The sequence below is a fragment of the Pholcus phalangioides genome, unplaced genomic scaffold (assembly GCF_987345545.1).
Source record: "Pholcus phalangioides strain wild (caught in Gottingen) unplaced genomic scaffold, Ppha-v1.0 ptg000022l_1, whole genome shotgun sequence".
Classification (NCBI taxonomy): Eukaryota; Metazoa; Arthropoda; class Arachnida; order Araneae; family Pholcidae; genus Pholcus; species Pholcus phalangioides.
This window is the reverse complement of record NW_028301615.1, coordinates 8,293,755-8,306,773: the sequence shown is the minus strand read 5'-3', so window position 1 is coordinate 8,306,773 and position 13,019 is coordinate 8,293,755. Positions and strand designations below refer to the sequence as shown.

General features: G+C 32.1%; 1 protein-coding gene across 3 annotated transcripts in view; it reads left to right on the top strand.

Annotated features, from left to right (window-relative positions):
• Positions 1-1,880: 1,880 nt before the first annotated feature.
• LOC149069414 (WD and tetratricopeptide repeats protein 1-like) overlaps positions 1,881-13,019 on the top strand; it is a 530,664-nt gene continuing 519,525 nt past the window's right edge. For 2 of the 3 annotated variants that reach the window (XM_089249200.1, XM_089249199.1), the window contains exon 1: positions 1,883-2,153. The gene's annotated coding sequence lies outside the window, so the exon portion shown is untranslated. Of the gene's footprint in view, positions 2,154-13,019 lie in introns of all 3 variants that reach the window. The other variant, XR_016195038.1, reaches the window with a different exon arrangement.

Genomic DNA, 13,019 nt, shown 5'->3' with positions numbered 1-13,019 from the left:
AAAGACCTTTCAAAAAATGCCCTTTTTCATTTTTTCTCGCTTTTTCTTATGTGATAAGCTCAATACCAACTTGGTGTGATGGAGCAATTCTGTACAGGTGTAGGATTGAGACGGCATTGGCCAGACACACTTTTGAGGTGGATATTCATTCGAGTGACCATACGTCCTGTATTTCCCGGGACAGTGCCGGTATTTTCTGTTTTTTTTGGCTGTCCCTACTTTTTGGCAAAAGTGTCCCGGTTTTTCCCGTATTTTGCCCGAAGCCTACTTGAATTTTTATTCTTTATTGAAGTCAAAGATTGAAATTATTTTTCAACTCTTAAATTATGTTATGATAATTACAACTATAAATAAGAATATTAATCTTCCACATTTTTTTGGTGAACGTTTCATCTCGTGGAATTCATTTTAATCCACTGCAATTTGCAGTAATGCTTCATTTGCCGCCATTGTGATTTTTTCGTTATTTCAACAATATTTGGCGACTTTGTTCGGTTTTGGCGTCATTTTTGGCAATAATTAGCGATGTCCCGTATTTGGAATCCCAATTTCTCGTATTTCTCTCGAGGAAATATGGTCACCCTAGGGATACACCGCTGAGCTATAAGGAAGTTTACTTATATCTCAGTGGGATATACAATGCAACCTATATGGCGATTACCTGTGTATCTCATGAAAGAAATAAATATAAATTAAAAACATAGAAATGAGAATCGTTTTTTCTTTTCTTTTCAATGGGAGCTAGATATTTCGATATTTTTTTTTTAACTTCAAGTTATCGATCTGCTTGTTTTAGCTTCAAAAAATGATTGATTAATGTTGCGGAATTTCTTTAATGTAATTTTTATGAGCTCATAATTAATTTAAAACATCCTAAACTATACGGAGACATTAACGGCCGTATTCACCACTCACGGTCCTGAAACGCGGATCAGTTGAAACCCATTTCAGTTTTAGAACGAATTTGGTATTCACCAGTGAGTCATGACATGACATGACACTTTATTTTACGTCTTTTATACCTACAAGGGCTTTAGGACTGCTTTAAAACAAAAATTTACACTACGTAATATACATGTAAATATGTGAGTACATATACGTAATGTGAATACATGAATGCAAAATTTACATTAAAGATGGTAGAATTTGCACAAATCTTACATGATAGGGATGGGGGAAAATCACACTTGGAAATTCTAACCAAAAAATACATATAGAGAAAGCAAAATATAAAATTTCAGAGATTTAAAAAAAAAAAATCACACACAAACAAGAATTACGAATTTTCTTTTCCATTCAAATGCTTCTCACAATTGTGTTGACCATATTTCTTCGACAGAAATACGGGACATTGGGATTCCAAATACGGGACATCGCCAATTATCGCAAAAAATGATGTCAAAACCAAACAAAGCTGCCAAATATTGTTGAAATTACGGAAAAATCACAATGGCGAGAAATGGTGCATTACTGCAAATTGCATTGGATTAAAATGTATTCCACGAAAAAAAGAAAGTTAATCAAGGCAAATGTGGGAGATTAATATTCTTATATATAGTTGCAATTATCATAAATTAATTTATGAGTTGAAAAATAATGTCAATCTTTGACTTCAATAAAGAATAGAAATTCAAGTAGGCTTCGTGTAAAATACGGGAAAAACCGGGACACTTTTGCCAAAAAGTCGGGACAACCAAAAAAACAGAAAATACCGGGACTGTCCCGGGAAATACGGAATGGTCACCTTTTATATCCCCCTAAAAAATAGAGAAATATCAAGTGATCCAAAAAGCCTCATTCACAATGTCCAATTTTGTCATTAAGAAATATGGTCACCCATGTTTTTTAGCGTCACTATCATAAATATTTTCTAGCCTCCAGAATTATAGTTTTGATTGCAGCACTGGTCGTCCGAGTCGCCAATTTATTACTTTTAATAACTTCGTGATAAAATTTACATACCTTTACCTTTGTTTGACTGAATGTTAAGTGCAATGTTTCTAGTTATTGTTGCAACATAGATATTCTCAATTGCTGCCAGTTATTTTTTTGAATTCTTCATGACTGTTTCTAAGTATTTGGACAAATGAGGCGAAAATAGCCAACCTTCTTTATGTCCTGGAAATGTCCATTCAACACGAGCAGAATGCATGGTGAGTTCAGTTTTTGCTAGGTGCTGTTTTGCATTTTTGAATGAAAATCTTGTGCGAAATTAGATTTTTTCTTTTTGTTGCATCATATAAAGGTTCTGGACCAGAATTAAAGATTGTCTTGTTGAAGTCCGTTACAACAAGAATCTAGTTTTTTTCGAGTAATTTGTATCTGCAGGGCTGTCTTAAGAACATCATGGGCTCCCGGACCAAGAGATTTTTCTGAGGCCCTACTTGGAAAATTCTAGAAAATTTCAACTGCACGTTTTTTTCTTTCTTTTTTTTTGAGACGCCCGGGTGGGCCCATGCGTTAAGACGGCACTGTGTAACGGATTTTCAGAAAGCTGATGTTACTAATAGCTGGGTCATTCCCAAAAAAAAAGTGTACATTCCACATTTTTGAAATGAGAAATCAAAGTTGAATTTCCAAAATAAAATTGATTCAAATTTTAGCCAATGACTTGAATATTTCATAAATATTTTTCACTTTTATTTTGTAATATTTTATTTTTTGCGTTTTATGACTAAGTCAGGGATTTTTTCACCCTGTTACAAAAACAAATATCTATCTAAAAAAACCAGCATAAATTATTTATTTATCTTTTAAAAGAATGAAATTAGCTTATTCCTTACACAAATGTTGAAAAAGCAGTTTTAGATATTTTTGACTTTGTCATTTTGATGGTTTTTCATGATTTTTTCAGAACAGCACACAGAAAAGTTTATCTTTATATATAAAATTGATTTTCTATCTGTCTGTCTGTGCGTGTGTGTATGTTCTCTATACAAATCTACAAATTTAGACCGATCGTCGCCAAATTTTGCATATATATACCAAATGGGACCAGACTTGAACGATTGGCTACTTTAAAATTTTGTCAGAGCAGGGCAAATGCCCCAAACGGGCAAAAAACTGCCAAGCAACAATAGTTTTTGGGCCTTAACAATCACTTTCGGAACGTTTACTTTGGTTACCGTGGTTCCCTAGCAATGCGTTTCAGACGTGTATGTGCCTTTACAATGGTTTGTTACTTCTCTAATCCTGTTACTATATGAATAATAATTTATGCCTTTATAATGCTTTGCCACATTTCCAATACTCTCAGTAAGGAGGCTTTTTGAATTGACTTCGTAATATCATCACTTTGAGGGTCAAGAAAAGGGTAATCCTCATAGGAATCAGTGTTAAAATTGCCGATTATACTGTAGAAATGCGAAAAGTTTGTGGTATTTTCTGTCACATCAATAATTTTTAAAATTTTATTGAATTCTCTATTTTTGAAATATTGAGTTCACTTAGAGATATACGATGCCCAGGAGGAGTATACTACCTACCTAGGAGGAGTATACGGACCTACTTTTGAGTTGGATATTCAGGCAATAACATTAATTTCAACTTTTTATTTATATCTTCTCAAGCATGAAAATTAAGTTTTCCGTATTGTCTTTTGATATTCAACAGCATAAATTTATATAGTTTAAGTTGTTTTAAAATCAATTACGAGTCTGTAAATATTGAAGAAATTCCAAGCTTTAATTAAGCATTGTTGGAAGCAGAAACAAGCAGAAATAGATAACTTGAAGTTCGGGAGGGGGATCAAAATACCTAGCTCTCCTTAAAAAAGGAAAAAAAATATTTGTTTCTATGTTTCTTTAAATCTAGATTTGTTTATTTCATGAAGCCGCGCAGAAAGTCGCCATATTGGTTAACTTAGACACGGTTTGCATGTCCCTCAAAGAAAGAGGGAGATATCATGTGATACAAACAGCCTCACTGAAGAAATCCCAGGCAGCGTCGGGTATTATAGCTAGTTTTATATATATATACAGTCAAACCTCTTTATCTCAAAACTGACTGGGCCAAAACATTTTGAGATATAGTTTTCTTAGTAAGAAAGAAAAAAATATGCCAAAAATTGGAAAAATATAAATTGATAAAACCTAAAAAATATCAAACTATATTTTACCACATACTAATGAAATTACTGGTGAAGTCACACAATCAATCATCAATCACAGTGCATATTAAAATATGTTCTATTTTTTTATTCAATTCAATTTATGAATAATAGGATTATTTTTAAATTATGTAACTGATTTGAAAATAATCCTATCTTTGCATTATATATTGCATTAATACTATGCATCAATATATTGATGTATATTTTTTGCTCTTTGAGCCTTTACATTTTCATTTGAGCTGCAAATATTTTGGGCCTTATCTTTCCAGTTTTCTCTAGAAAATCTTGCAGCTTTTTTACAGCATGTGTGTAAAGCAGGGTTGGTAAGTTTTTGGACAGTACGATAAAAACCACGGTAAATACCATGGTTTTACCGTACTATCCAAAACCCTCCTGTCCTAAACTGTCCAAAACCTCCTATTTATAACTACAAGTGAAAAACTTTGCAATTTGATGAAGAGGTAACTTCTATAATCAAATAATAAACTTTATATTATATAAATTATAATATTAAAATTACATTAAATATAAAATTTTGAAATTCAAAACAGTATGTGCAAAGGGTTATATGACTGATATCAGGTTATCAAACAATTGAAAACTGAACCCCTATCTTCGCTATAGTCTTCGCATGGGAGACGTACAATGTATTAACCATCATACCAACCATGTAATAGTAAGTTTTTGTAAAGGAGATATTTTTTACAATTGCTCCAGGGAGCAGAAATCATAGTTTTTACGAATGGTATCATACATACACCATCGTTTTTGTTCTTTATCTTTTGTTTAATAAATGGGCTTTATGAATAAGTAACGTTTGTTTTGTTTCTGAACCTTTATTTGCCGGAGCTGACATTATCCTTAATTTATGGACATGAGTGTAGCAATAATAACGTTTGGCACAATGTTCTCACTGTTCACTCGTCGCTCGATTTTATAAACCTAAAATTTCATTCAAGCATTGATTTGGTGCAAAGAAGGTGAATTAATATAATTTATATAATATAAATAAGTATTTACTCAAACCATGATTTTTTTTTTTTTTTGGGTATATTGTATCACGCTTTAAGTAATAAAATTTTTTAGCTTCTATTTCATCCCCCCCCCCCCCCGAAGTTAATAAAAATGAGCAACAACTGTAATATAAAGATGAAATAAATAAAAGATATTAACAACATAGTTATACTCAAAATGTGGTACAAATACACCCAAACCACTGCATTTTGGGTAATATCTACGTTGTTCATCTTCCATTCTTTCACCTCCATATCATGAAGAATATAATACTTTCTTCTACTCAAGGGTAATGGATACAGAAAACAAGAATTAAGAGTCTTGTATTAAGTAATGACCAAATGACTTAACGGTTATTCCCTTGTCATCGATAAATTTTTTTTATCATAGTAAGGAGTTAAGGAAATTTTATTTTGAATTATCGTTGAGTTTGTTTCCTACTTTTGATAAGAGTTCGTGAATGATGCAACAATAAATCTGAGAATAATACATCTTTGTACATCTGATGCGAAATGTTTTCAACAACGTTTTTTTTAATTCCTTTTGCAGTCTTTTTATTGGTGTTCCCAAAAATGTATGAGTACATCTTGGGTTTGATAGTGCACACTTCTTTAATTCGTACAGATTTTGTTTCGTCTTTAAAACATCCTAATTTTCCTGTAGTAGTCTTGCTATACAATTGATGATTGGTAGGATAGTTGCTAGTATCCATAAAGTGACTGAAATGATTCTTCACATCAGTATAAAGATCACGAGTATAGATGTGTAATAAAAGCGAATCGGTGTCAGTGTAAATTAGAGAACATTTTTCGTCATAAAAGTTTTTGAAATAGTCTTGATATGCTTTATACATATGCAATTTGGTAAATTCTAATACAGTAAAACCGATATATATGGGCTTATTCTACAAAAGATTAATTTTCTTCAACTTAAAAATTTTGAAATTGTCATTTATGCTTTCAAAATATTCTAAAGCAGGATTTGACATATATCTCTGACACTGCTGTCAGTGTCAGAGACACTGCTCTACAGTGTCTGACACTGCTCTACTGCAGTCTTTACATTAACACGTTTTCTGACATTTTCACACGATTTACCAAAAAAAAAATTGTCAAGAAGTTTGAAAAAAGATCTATCAAATTCGTTATTTGCTTCTATATGTTTATCATTATTGAATAAAATGTAATCGTTTAGCCATGGAGTTTGTCTATAAGACAAAGCTCTACATATTTTTTTGATTTTCAACCCCTGTTGAAGATAGTACTTTAGATTATGATAGTGAACAACGTATTTTTGTTTGTCGAATAAATTAGGTATTAACTTTTTCATGCCCTTATTAAATTTAAGGCCCAACTGTTTCATGATTCGTTTTTGATGGGGGGGGGGGAAATCATATCATAACTTATCACTAAATGTTCTGCAGCTAATGGAAAGTCGTCAGTTTTCTTATGAATAGAATCAGGATAAATGAGATCAACCTCAAGAAAATAGCCAGTTTCACAGTTATCTGAAATCTTCGTTACATCCAGTTTTTGAATTTCACGGTTAGAAAGCCATTTAAAATTATCTATTGGAAGAAAATCAGTCATAACTACTTCGTATAAGTTATTCGCGTCGATGGACATGATATAATATGATATACATGATATACATGTTAGGTTGTTTGTCATCGTAACTATCAATGTATGGATTATTCGATTTTGCAAACCGTTTGTTAACTTAGCTGATTCTTCCACGTATGCCCGATTCAATTAAAATTATACATATCAACGTCCGTTAAAATTTCTAATTTCACTTTAGTTTTTTTTAATCCTGCATTAAATGACACATCCGCTGCTGTAAGAAAATATATGGGATCGATTTCATAATATTTATATGGCAATTTTCTGAAACTATTAAAAAAATCGGCTAACAGTAAAACATCAGTCATTTGATACAAACGTAGATAGTCTTCAAAAGTTTTACATTGGTAATATTTCCATATCAGGTGAGCATGTTTATATTCATCATCAGTTACTGATTTTCTAGTCAAAATATTATGAAACTTATTTTTTTCTGGCAACTGTTTTTCATTTAAAACTTCTTGTGAGTCAAAGTAACTGCATGGAAATATCCCCTTTTGCCGTAAAAGATGGCAATATGTACTTTTACCAAAAAACATATTGAATATAGGGAATTCATAATTACTTACATTTAAATTATGAACAAGAGTAGATAATGATGTGCTAAGAAAAATGAAACTATCGAGAAATTTTATTCTATCCAGAAAAAGTTGTAAATTTTTGTATATTAACAGGTATTCGTATAACATTTGCTACTTTCCTAGACAAATGTTTTAGTATTAAGTGTGAATCATAACCAGATCCATTATGCATTATCACTGGAACAAAATATTTATTTCAAAATTGGAGGCTGTATGTTTGGTGGGCAAGCCCACAAAAATCCCCTGTAAAATGATTATGGTCCCTAACTCTCATTTCTCCACGAATGAATGCTTTTTTACATATGTGGCATTCATTCAGATTTGTATGCATTAAAGTTGGTTCATTGATAGGAACATTTTTTAAAATGATTTCTGCAATTTTATTGAGTAAAACAAGAAAATGCTGGACAGCATCCTTTTCTACGTAGTCTGCATGATAGAGAATTTTATTTTTGTTATTTACTACTACTAGAGCATATGAAATCGGACAGTGGGTTTCTATTTCTTGTGTAGAGCTCACAGTCAGATTCTGTTTTTTATCATCATATAGACACTTTTTTGTGTGTAACATTCAAAGTCGGCAAATACAGAAAACTCCTGCTCGACCATTTTTTCAGTCGATTTGAAACAAAAGTTTAGAATAGTTTTTGTTTGGCATGGAGAGTTTTTGAAACTTTCTGTTTAAACAAATTTCTCTATGGCTAGACAACATTTTGTTTCTTTGGAAGCCGGATAAGACAGTTTTTGCAAAAATGGTGAATACCATTTTTTGCCTTCATTAATCGATTAAAATTTTTTATTAAGTAGTAGAGATTTTCAAAATAAAATAAATCAACTACATTTGCTGTCTCCTTCTTACTTATATAAATAGGAAAAATCTCACTATCAATATGAAAATATAATAATAGAAAAATTATTTTTATTTTCAAAATAAGGAATTTTGTCAATTGCCATATAGGAAAAACTATATTATTTGTATTTAAGAGTTTGATATACTTATACGAATTGACATCATTTTTATGAGAAGAAACAGGAAACAGCTTTGCTAAAATGCAGTAAGTGAAGTAAAGATCATCTTCACATTTTATGTTGAGTATGCATTTTTTATTTTGTAGTTTTTTTGGCAATTTTACTTTATAGCATCCACCACTAGTACTATTATATTTTCCTGTATGTATGTCAATATGTTTGATAGTCTTTATAACCCACCCACTCCCAAACCTTGTAAAGTTCTCGATTGAGTTTATGATTTTGTTATAAGCGGAATCTAATTTTTCATCAATTTCGAAAAAAGATGTCAAACATTCTGCGAAAGAGCAAAAATAAAAATCTCGTTGTCTTAGTTCATCGCCAATGTATTTCATAAAAGTAATGAATAAGCAAATAATAAAACGAAGTCTTAATGATAGTGAATTTTTAGAGAATAGATCATGAAGAGTACTTCGTACATTATTCAAAGAAAATAAAGGATCGATGATACCATTGCCAGTGATTTTGTATGTATATGCCTTACTCCAACCCTTAAATGCTGATGATTTTTCCACAAACTCCACCATTATGCACCACAACAAGAGTCAAATGCTATGTCATCAATCTTTAAAATGATGGTAAACAGTATCTACACCTCACCCTTTTTTAAGAGGGGGGACTTGATCAATTGCAATATTGAAATGCTTCAAAGCAGCATTATCACTCATAACACGACAGAAGCACATATACCACATACCTCGAAATTCTTTTACTTCAATTGAAATTCCCTTTCCGCAATACACAGCAAAAGGCGTGATCAACTTCTGTTCATCATATCCATCATCTACCACAATCACACCATATGTCGGCGATGGTTTCTTTTTTGAGGTTTTCTTCGGTTCTTCACTGAAGGTTCTATTTTTAGGTCCGGGCTTTTTTCAATTTTGATGTTGTGGCGATGAGTTCTTCACCCTCATCATCAGTTAGATTAGATGTATGTTTCTTTTGTAACTCTAAATCTAAGTCTGATTTGGAAAATGGAAGAAAACTAAACTCAGATATAGTTTTTAATCAATTAAAAAAAAGCATGAAATTTGGAATAAATGGTAATATCAGAGTTGAACTTCCTGTGTAGATTATCAATTTCATCTGAATTCAATCATAAGTAGTCAAGTTCACTATGACTTTTGACAAAAAGGAACGAGTTTGATGTGATACGTAGGCTATTGAAGTAAAAATTATTCAGTCCGAACAATGAGGATTTTTGAAAAAAACTTAAAAAATATAGAACACCGATAAATCTACTAAAAATAAAGGCTACTTACTACTGAAACCTCAAAAAGAAAATTAATATATGGCATATTATAGAAAAAGAGAAAGATCCTTATAACGATACTCAGAGATAGAAGAAACAATAAAAGATTTATTACTATTATTATAGAGGAATACACTATGAAAATTTCATAGAACCAGAGTATAGTAATAGTAGAGTAGTCAGAGTATACATTAGATTTTCACAGTATTTACAAGAAAAAAAATTTCTTACCCGAAAAAGACATCATTGGAATATGCTCTTGTAAACTACTACTTCCCAGTCTTCTAAAACGCTAGTAAAATTTTCTTTATATATTCATGCATTCGCAAATATCTGCTTTGCAAAAATAAGAAATATTTTTCCATCTAAATGAAAAATAAATACATGAAGGCACATTTTAAGAATCCATCTAATGATTTTCCATCGAGAAATAAGCATCAGTATAAATATAGCGATTTAATTTCTATTTTCTCTATTTGCCAACCTGTCTTTTTTCTCTAAGAATGTTCCATTGGATGGATAAAGTATTCATAATCCATACAAGTTACCTTTTCTTTCATAATTTCGTTCAAATAAAAGTTTGTAAGCTTTATTAAACTATTTTCTCTTATGTCCTACATACATCTTAGGAAAAATATGAGAATATTAAAGGATCAAACATATAATTGTGTTTGTGCAGACTCAATGTATCATTTTTTCAGTAGGTCTAAAAGGGATAATAATGAAAAAATGAAAGTCCAGATATTATAATTAATGAAGCGAGGGCATACATATGATCATGTATATACTACTTATGTGTTGAATTAATTGTTTACCAAATAAAATAAAAAGTCTTTGGTTACTTACATTACAGATGCGAGTGGATGTAATTCCTAAATTAATGCAAAACTTGGCATTGTTTTTGCTTGACTAAAGCTTCAATGTTAGGGAAAATTTGTGTAGTTAAGTATCCAAATGCCAATCAGTCAGACGTATTTTTGTTTTTGTATTCTTCATTTGACTAAACTATTTGTCTAAAGACTATTTCATAGCTGCCAAGTCTCCCGAATTTTAACTTCATCGCTCGACCTCCCGAAAAGTTCTTAAATCTCCCGAATTTTAACTTCATCGCTCGACCTCCCGAAAAGTTCTTAAATCTCCCGAATTTTTACGAAAATCACAAAAATCCCTAATTGTCCCTAAACATTCCCTACTTCATTAAAAAAAATCCCCGCTTATGAAAACAATCCCTAAGGAATTTCTTGTGGGGCATGAAGCCTCTTTTTTTTCCCTTTCGAAATGATGTCACACGTCGTAAATGGGGAAATTCCCTTTTTAAGGAAGTTTTACAAACCCTCTGATGGTGACAAGAAAGTTGCTTGTCTTATCCTGCAGGGAAATGGCTTAGCAGCCAATAGTCCTGGATAATAATTGAAGATTATAGTGACGCGTATATGGTCAAAATTTCTTTTGTTGAAGTTACGTACGTGCGATATAACAAAGCATGAATACTGATAAGCAAAAACATATTTAATCAATTTTAAAGATACTTATTCCGATGAATTTCCTTTCACCAAACGTTCCAGAAGAGGGCCGACTTTTCCTTTTTGTACAAGTTGTGTTACGGACATAAACATCGGTCATGGAAAGACTGCCATCATCACTCGTGAAATGGAAAAAAAACCCATCAAGCAAGCGTTACAAAAAGTCAGTGTTCTTCAAAAATTGACTGTGTTTTCTTTCATCTTCCGATGATTTTGGGGTCATTCGCGCAGAATGTTTGTTCACAGCGTTTCTGATTGAACACAATATTTATTTTTATATCATTGAAGTTTTGGCCTCCAATTTCACTTGTTTTTTGCGTAGGAATTTTATTCCCAAGGGTTTAACTTCCATGTGTGTAAAATCCCTATTTTAATTTGACTTCAGTTTTTGAGTAGGGATTTTATTCCCTACGCTTTAACTTTTATGTTTGGAAAAATCCCTATTGTATTTATTAGGGAGTGGTTTTAGCATAAAATACGGGTTTGCGCGAAAATCTCCCGAATTTTCATTTTCAAAAGTTGGCAGCTATGCTATTTGTATTAAAGACTATTTGTTCATATATGTAAGTGCTGCCAAATATAGAAGACATGAACAATGCATGTTTGCGTATTTCTGAATACTTTTCTTCGGACACATACTTAGAATAAAAATCAATTAATGAAGAAATTTCAAAAAACGTGCATTTAACTGCAGAGTCGCATTGCAAATCTATAAATTCTAATTGTAGCTCTGGTGGAACACTTTCGATATCGACTGAGAATGGTGAGGAAAACATTTTCATAGAAATTTCGTTCTCGTGGAAGTCTGAAAATCTGCTTCTGAATTTCATTCTCAGATTTTAAATGCACTGTACATAATCGTCCAGTTCCAGGGTTGTAGATCTATTTACCAACTCCAATAATTTAGGAAAATGTGTGCAGTTTTTGTTTTGCAATTGACGTTCCCAAAGGACTAATTTAGTTTTGAACGCTTTCACGTTGTCATAAAGATTATGGACAAGTATGTCTTTTTCCAGTAAGCGGTAATTCAGATCATTCAGATGATCAAGTGATATAGACAAGAAATTCAAAATCTCTCACCCACTTTTATCTTGAAACTCTGCAATAAGTTTTTCTTTAAAAAGTTCAAAATGTGCAAGTAGATGATGCTGTATTTGGCCAGCAGTATAATCTATTGTGTGCAGTTGCATCATTTTGGCACTTCCACAGCATCAGTGTGTGGATAGAACAACTTCTATCAAGATGCACATTGCAATACCAGCAAAGCAGCTGCTGAAACCCATTTTGGCAATAACAGGTGGCCAGCCATCAGTTTATTTGACCTTAACCCTTGCAACTTCTGGCTGGGGGGGGGGGGTACCTCAAAATGATATGAACAGTGGTCAGATTGCAAACTTTGGTGAATTGCAAGCTTCAGCGCATCCCCCTATATGTTAGAAGTTCCTCAGGAATATTAACAGGCGGCACGTTTTTTTAATAAAGATGAATTACAAGTGCATCCACATCATGACCATGGCATATTCTGATCTGTTAAACAAAAATTCTTGTGCTTTCACCTCATAGCCAGAACATGGTGGACAACATATTTAACATTTCTTGAGTAAGTTGTAGTTATTTGTTCAATTACTTCACTCTTTTTGTGATGTTTCCATGAATTATGAAATCGTGTAATGCTATAATTAAGTTATCATTTTGCCATGACTGGCTATTGTTTCCATTCGGCAAGCAAATTTCCCATGTATTGAATGATGTCATTAATTCTACATTTTAGTCTTCCCCCCCCCCCTCCCCTTAATTTATATATATAAAAACGAATGTATGTCTGTCTGTCCTTTATGCATTACTACACCATTCATCCGATCGCCATGAAACTTTGGGAAGTTG